Consider the following 8388-nt stretch of genomic DNA (forward strand, 5'->3'; position numbering starts at 1 on the left):
TCAAGGCCTTTGCTAAGCTCTTCCAGCGTTTTCTCCATGACTCCCTAACTCTTTAAACCCTTCCCAGCCCCCCAGCTTTTGTTCTAGAAATTTTCTCTGCCTAAAAGGTCTTCCCCTAATTTTTGTCAAGTCTTCCAAGCCCATCTCAAAGTTAGCTTATTCATTCACTCAACTAATAGTTCTTTCCTCTATTGGACTGTGAGCCCTGTGAGGGCAGGGCTGGGGTTGTCCCAGTCACTGCTGTGTCCCTGACATCACCCAATGCTGGTTCAGCAGAGAGCAGGCTTCAGTTCATTTTACTGGGTACTTGCTATGTCCCAGGCTCTAACCTTGGCAATGCTGGGGACCCTGGTGACTTGGACAACTTTTGCCTTGGCTTCATGGAGCTCTCAGTTCAAGCATAGACCCAAATAGGGAAGACTGACTGACAGAAGGAGAGGTAAAAAGAAAAACACAAAGAGTCAGAAAGACAGAGAAAAAAAGAGGCTGAGAAAAAAGGAGAGTCAGAGATAAGTAGCAATAATAATAATGGTAATAACACTGGGCATCATGCACGCATTAATTTCACTTACTCCTCATACTAGACCCGTAGCAGAGTTTTTTTGTTCAGTTTTTTTTTTTGGCAGCTTGCAGGGATCTGAACCCATGACCTTGGTGTTATAAAGCTGCTCCCCCCACCAAAAACAAAACAAAACAAAACAAAAGCTGTGCTCTAACCAACTGAGCTAAGCGGCCAGCCCTCTAGCAGAGGTATTATCCCCTTTTTCTAGATAAAGAAACTGAAACTCGAAGAAGGAAAGTAATTTGCTCAAGCTGACATAGCTCATAAGTAATGAAACAAGGACCCAGGACGTCCAACTTAAAACCCAATTTCCAGACAGAGATATAAAAGAGACAGAGACAGAGAAGAGAGAGAAAAGTGGCATGAGAAGGAAACCTAGAGGCAGAGAGAAAAGACAAGGAATGACTGTACGCTGCGCCTACTCCCATCCCCCTCCTCTAGCAGAGCTGCCTCCTCCCCACTCCTGTCTGGGCCCTTGACATTTCTCCCTGAGAAGGCACTTGTAATAAGACTAGCTCCATTAGCTGTGCCCAGAAGACACGGTGCTGAACACTTTACAAGCACGAGCTCATTGAACCTGCTTTTCTTCCCACAGAGGTGGGTGCTAGGATTCTCATTTTCCAGAGGAGGAAAAGCCAAGCCTTTTGGGCCAAGGTCACTTTGCTCACATGGATCCTGACAGTATCTGGTCCCTGTACTGAGGCTAGGAGCCTATCAAGGGCAAGGACTGGGTCTGACTCATCTTTGTGTGTCATCCCCCACCCCCATAACCCCCCATCCTAAATTTCTCTGCTTGTTGTTCCTTCATCCACACCCTGGCTCTACTCCCCTCCCTTGCCATATGGAGCCCAAGGATCTCAACTCCCTTGGGCCCCCACAGTCTTCTGGGGCACCCCAGTAACAGCACTAAACACATTGCATTCTGCTTGCTTCAGAGTTCTGCCTGTAGGAGTCTGACCTCCCCTCTCCTAGAATCTGATCCCATGGGGATTGAGGAATGGGAGAAGCGGGAGTTATTGTGGAGTGGGAGAAGTGGGAGTTTGGGAGGCAGGAAATATGGGTTCCTGCTTTGTTTCTCTCAGTAACACAATTACCTGTGATCATAGAATGATAATATTCCGCATCTATTTTGGTTATCACTTTTTTTTTTGGTGGCTGGCCAGTACAGGGATCTGAACCCATGACCTTGGTGCTATAAGGCTGTGCTCTAACCAGCTGAGCTAACTGGCTAGCCCTGGTCATCACTTTTGAACCCATCATTGATCTTGGTGACCCACAGAATAGGTGTTCACTGGGAAATGAAGAGGTGTTGCTATCATTTATGTGTTCCTACGGTGTGCCAGGCACTGTACTAATGTGTCATTTATATCTGTGGCCTCGTTGGGGCTCAGGGAAGACACAATGACAAACTGCAGACATTTTCCCACAGCCTTTGAGGGCCTACAAGACCTGGCGGGCACATCACCTCCTTGATCTCATTTCCTCCCACTCTCTTCTCCTTCAGTAGCTCCATCCTCACCAGCATTCTTGTTGCCCCAGGACTATGGCATACGCACACCCTCCTCAGGACCTTTGCCCTTGCTGTTTCCTCTGCCTGGAAAGCTTTCCCCCCTCACTCCATGCATAATTTTTTTTTTTTACTGGTAGGATCAATCAGGTATCTATGCATAATTATTTCCTTCCTGTCACGCACATGTCAGCTCAAATGTTGCTTCCTCAGAGAGACCTTCCCCATCTCTAAATTAGCCTCACCCCTTCATCCTTCTTCTTTTTTTTTTTTTAAAGATGACCAGTAAGGGGATCTTAACCCTTGACTTGGTGTTGTCAGCACCACGGTCTCCCAAGTGAGCTAACCGGCCATCCCTATATAGGGATCCAAACCCGTGGCCTTGGTGTTATCAGCACCACGCTCTCCCGAGTGAGCCACCGGCCGGCCCTCCCCTCATCCTTCTTGATCATATCATCCTGTCTTATCATCTTTGTACTTACCAGGATCTGAAATGATCTTACCAGTTGTATGCCTGTTTCTTCATCTGTAAAGTGATGAGGAAAAAAGAGCTTGTTTGAGGATAAATGAATGCTTGGCACATAGTAAGTGCTCAGTCAATGTTACCTATCATTTCTGTTGTATATGGTGGCTTACCTCCTCCATTAAACTGCAAGACCCACGAGAGAAAACTTTGACAGTGACTTGGTCACTCCTGAAACTCCAGCACCTAGAACAGAACTTGGCACATAGTAGGCACCCAGTAAACATTTTTGGATAAATGAAAGAGGTAGGCACAATTATGAGTCCCCACTTTCTAGATGAAGAAACTGAGGCTCAACGTCACACAACCAGACATTGGTGGAGTCAAGACTCAATCCCGGGACAATCTGCTTCCAGAGCTTCCACTGTCTGCCAGTGCGTCCAGAGGCAAATCTCTTTCAGCTCCTGGCCTCGCTTTCGCTGTCTATAAAACATGGTCTGAGTCATCGCTAGGTATTGCTCCTCAGTGGAGACTTGGAGAAGGCGGTCCAATATTCTTTAAATTAATTGTCAGGTTTTTTGACTTCCCCTCCTCCCCCCAACTTCAGAGCCGGCTCTGACTGACACTGCCAGCTGGTCCAGGCCTCACAACTAGGTCTATGTCAAAACCCGGACTGGATATTGCGGTTGTGGAAGACTAGGGCTCTAGGAGCAGAGCTAAGGGTCTGGGGCTGCAGATGAGAAAGTGGAAGGGAAGGTTTGGAAGGGACTACCAGACTCCGGGAGAGGGGTCTAAATTCCGAAGGCGGAACTAATCCTACTAGAAGTCCGGTCAAGAGTTCTGGGCGAAGTTTACTAAACCCTCGGACATTCAGGGGCGATGCTAATGGCTCTAGGGGCGGGAATAGAACTTCTGGGGGTGGAGCTAACAGCCCTGGGGGTGGGTCTAGATCTCATAAACAAGAGCTCTAAGGCGTGGGCTAGAATAGGTGTTCTGGGGTGGAGCTAGTGGATACCTGGGCCGGTTTGAGGATCTTAGGTCGGACCTGGTCTTGCGAGGGGGCTTTTGGGAAATCCAACAAAAGATTAGGGAGAAGGTTTGGGGGATAGGAGAGCCGGAGGCTACACTTCAGGCTTAAAAAGCAGAGAAGGCCCTGCCCCTTCCAATCCCTCTGCATCCCTATTGGCGGAGGGGCCTGCGCGACAGGCTTTCATTGGTTTTGAACAGGCGAGAAGGGGGTCTAGAGAAAATATGCGCCGGTTGTGGGCGGGACCAGACAGTACCTAGGAGAATCCCGGAGCAGCCAATCCTAGACCAAGGATTTTGTTGGGGGGCCTGGCAGGGGGGTGTCCCGACCCCCTTTTCTGGGCATCCTGGGGGATGACCCTGATGCCAGGCCCAGCGCCGGCCGCCTGATGCCGAGTGGGCCGAGCTGGGGATGCTGGAACGAAGGGCGTTGCTATGGCAACGGGAGGCAGGGCCTGGTGGGGGGGGACCGGGCACGGGCTGGGGCCGGGGGAGCTAGCGGTGGCTGTGGCGGGGCGATGGCGGAGCGCGGCCCGGCCTTCTGCGGCCTCTACGACACGTCCTCGCTGCTGCAATACTGCAACGGTGAGACCCCTTCTCAATTCCGACCCTAGCGCCGCCCAGGGCTGGACCCTCTCCTCCTGCCCCAACCTCTTCCTTCCAGGTCCCCATCGACCTCCCTTGCTGAAGACCCCCCCATCTCCCCCTCAGCAGGACCCTGACCCCAGAGTAAGGTCCGCATCCCCAAAGCCCTGATTCTGGCTTTCATCCTCTTGGACCCTTCCCTGCTCCCCAGGTGGTGGCTAGTGAGACAGAAGGGGAGTAGAACCCTCAGGAACCTGGGATTGGAAGAGGGTAGGCCTGGTGGTTGACAGGGCCTGGAACTCTCCCCTCCCTCTCCCCTCTCAAGCCTCTGGAACCCTCCCCTTTCTCCTTGGAAGATGGACAGACAGATTAGAGGGGTGTGGGGGTGGGATTGGATGCTGAGTTGAGGGCAGGGTGTGGGACCAGGTAGGACAGCCAGAGGACTTTGCCTCCTCTATACCCCCCTCCCACCCATTAAAACCCATCCCTTCTCCCTAGACAAATGGGTATGATACCAGAAGGGCCCTTGTGGGTGTCAAGCTCAGAGGAGGGGAGTTGGGGACAGAGAGGAGAGGAGATGGGAAGAGAAATGGGAAGTGGGAGGTGGTCTCTGGTCAAAGGGGCTGAGGGTAGGGGAATGATCAGGAAGGAGCAGAGGGCTTGAGTCATGGGGGATGGGATGGGCAAGGCCAAGGCCTCAGAAGGCAGCTGGCTTCTCTGGGTGGGGACTGAAGGATAAAGATGAAAGAACCTCCATTTCACTCAGGAGGCCCTGAGAAGTGACCATCTTCCAGTTTGGGGGCTCAGTCCCCTGAGCACACGCCCTAGTGCCAAGGACTACTGGAGTTGGCAGAGAACCCAGAGTGCTCATTTTGTCCTCTTCTGCCCCTCTAAGAGACAAGCTGGCAGGGTGCCTAAGCCTGGTTGGAGTTCTGCCCCTGAAACACTGTGTGTCCATGTGCAAGTTACCTCATTTCTCTGGGCTTCAGTCTCCTTCCTCCTCCTCTCCTCCTCAAATGGTTATAATACAACTACTGTAGTTGACAGGAGCATTAAGAACCATAAAAATAGGTAATTTTATTCTGGATTTATTGAGCACATACTATGAGCCAGGAAACATGATAAGTGTTTTTCTTGAGTGGCGCCTGGCACATGTAAGGTCACAATAACATACCCCTTTATTATTAATGGTAGTAAAGTAAGGAGAGCCTCAGCGCAACGAGGTGATTGGGTCCCCCTGCCTCCCACCTATTGGCTGTGTGACCTTTGGAGTGTCTCTGCACACTCCCTCCAACCTCCGTTCTTAGTTTCCTGGTTCGCAAAACGTGATGCCAACAGGACCCCGCGATTCCGCTTGTTATAAGTTCCAAATCTTGACAGCTTTCTCCTCTGACCTCGGGAGGCCCCCACCTTCCTCTGCAGGTCTAGCCACGGACTTGGGAGGCGCTGGGTGGGGGGCAGGGCGGGCGAGGCTCAGCAGGCGATTGGGCCACGGTGGGGAGGGAGGGGAAAGACCGGCGGCTGCACTGCGGAGCCCAGCGGGCAGGCGGGGAACGGGCAGGCTGGGAAATGTATGAACGCGGGATGGCAGGGGCGACCTCCATACCCCGTCCCTGTTTATGCTATCACCTTTACTTCCACCAGGCTGGGAGCCAGGGTCTTCTCGGTTGTGGTCAGCAATGAGTCTAGGTATGAGTGTTGGGGGTGGGGAAGAAAGAAAGGGGGACCACCTCGGTTCTCCGCCCTCTCACTTCGGGGAAAATGGGCTGGAGGGGTGGGGTACGATGGGGGAGTCATTTTGGCTCCAGTCACGGACTGCAGAGGAGGAGGAGGGCCGAATCTGGGGCGTGGGGTACAGAGGCGAAATAAAGAAGAGGAACAGAGGAGAGGAACTCTGGCTGGGGAACAGAGTTTGGGTGTCAACCCCTCCCGCATCTCCCTTCCTTGGGTCTCCTGGGTCTGCGACGCGCTGCCTGCAACCCCCAAGTCAGCCGCCAGGGGCCGCAGAGGCTCTGTCTTTGCAGTTGGCTCTAGGGTCGAACCCCTTGGTGAAGAGAGGAGGGGAAGAGCAGGAACCAGACGCGACCTTTTGCTTGGAAAGTCTTAGGGAACGTTAGTATCCCTGATGGAATATTCGTCAGAGAATGTTGGGGATCAATCCTAGGACATTGATGTCACTAGGAGTAGGTTGGTATCATCCCGAAAGTGTTGGTATTGCTCATAGATATTTAGCATCTTAGTCATAGAATCTTAAAACTAGAGTGAGAGGCTCCTGGATTCGTAGAATCTTAGAATGTAAGAGGGGAAGGGACTTCCCCAAGGTCACACGGCCAGGGCGCTGTGGCAGAGAGAGGAGTGTGGGGAAGGGATGGAGAGCTGTGGGGATTTCCTTCCCCCTTCGTGCCCCTCTTGGCCCATCTTCAAGCGTCCCAGCCCCACGTTACGGGACAGGAAAGGGGTGTGGCTGGCCCCGCTTAGACCCGGGAAGGCGGGAGGGACGCCTCGGGCATTGGAGCTCCTGGGTGGCCCCCGCAGCCGACGCTCCCCCGCCTTCCAGATGACAATTTGTCTGGCACGAGCGGCATGGAGGTGGACGACCGCGTGTCGGCGCTGGAGCAGCGGCTGCAGCTGCAGGAAGACGAGCTGGCGGTCCTAAAGGCGGCGCTGGCTGACGCGCTGCGCCGCTTGCGGGCGTGCGAAGAGCAGGGCGCGGCGCTGCGCGCGCGGGGCACCCCCAAGGGCCGGGCGCCCCCAAGGCTAGGCACCACTGCCTCGGGTATCCTCTTGAGACTGGAGGGGTGAGATGGGGAGGGCCAGGGGCACGGACCTAACACTCACCCTCTTCTGTCCTCTAACCCCCTCTCTCCAGTGTGTCAGCTCTTGAAAGGCCTTCCCACCAGGACGCCCCTCAATGGCTCGGGCCCCCCGCGGCGTGGGGGGGGCTATGCAACATCCCCATCCTCCCCCAAGAAGGAGGCGACCTCTGGGCGCAGGTAAGACGGCAGCCCGGATGACCAGCCTCTTCCAAGACCTTGTGGGAGAAGAAGGCTGTTTGCACGGAGAGGGAGGGACTCAAGTACCCGAGCTCCAGCAACGGAGGGTGCAGGGACGTTGTCGCCCGCCCTCAGCACTCACCTGCTAATCTAGAGCTCTGTCCCCAGCTGCGTGCTCTCTTTTCGCAGTGGCCGCCGCTACTTGTCGCCAGAGCGTCTCGCCTCGGTGCGCCGCGAGGACCCCCGCAGCCGAACCACATCCTCCAGCAGCAACTGTAGCGCCAAAAAGGAAGGGTAAGTATCGGGGAGGGGTAACGTCACAGAGAGTGGGGGCAGGACCCCAGATAGGCAGGAGAATGAATGGGGAATTTAGAATCATGCTCCAGGCCACGAGGTCATAACCTAGAGAGGGGCCAGCTAGTTCAGAATGCGAGGACAGTGCCGGAGGACGGGAGGGACGAATCTTGAGTTGGTACAGTCAAGGGAGAAGGTCTGAAAGGGCCAGGCCCATATTGAGGGGCGTAGCCAGATCCTTGAGCTAGACTGGAACACCGATCTCCCGGGTGAGCCAGAGAGGAAGTCTAGGTGGAGCCAGTCTTATGGGTGGCTATGAAGGTAGTATAGAGTCCCCATTGAGTTCCACGAGTGCAATCAGGGCAGAAGCCTCAGTTTCTGCAGAGAATGGGGGAATTGGAGGTGGGGATGTGGTTGGAATTTGAGGATGTGGCCAGAGTGTTAGCCTGGAGGGAACCAGAACCTGGGGTGAGGGTCACAGGAGCTGAGGCAAGTGGGGGCGTGTCAGATTCCAGAAGCACTGACAGATCTGAATCAGTGGCCAAGCAGAAGTGGACGGCAGGGCACGTAGGTGGATGTAGTCAAATATCAGGAGGCGGGGCTAACTTGGAGTCCTTGAAAGGACTCAACACAGGAACCGAGCCACGTGAAGGTGGACATGGTCTGAATGGGTGGCGGGGCCAGAGTCGGCGGAGGTGGGGGGAGCGGTCAATTATCAAGAGAGGGAGTCAACTCAGGGGCAGGGTTAGAAGGAGGAGGTGGGTGTGATCAGAGTGTTGGGCGTGGTCGACTCCCCGGAGGCGGGGCCATTCTGAAGGTGTGTGGGAAGTCAAAACTTAAGGCTGGAGTCACGACTCCGTGGCGTGGTCAGGGTTTGGAGGCCGGGCTAAGGCAGGACCAGGGTTCAAAACCACGGTTTTCAATTCCTCTCAAATGCTAGCAAACACGTATATAGTGT

Source organism: Cynocephalus volans, chromosome 10, assembly GCF_027409185.1.
Source record: "Cynocephalus volans isolate mCynVol1 chromosome 10, mCynVol1.pri, whole genome shotgun sequence".
NCBI lineage: Eukaryota > Metazoa > Chordata > Mammalia > Dermoptera > Cynocephalidae > Cynocephalus > Cynocephalus volans.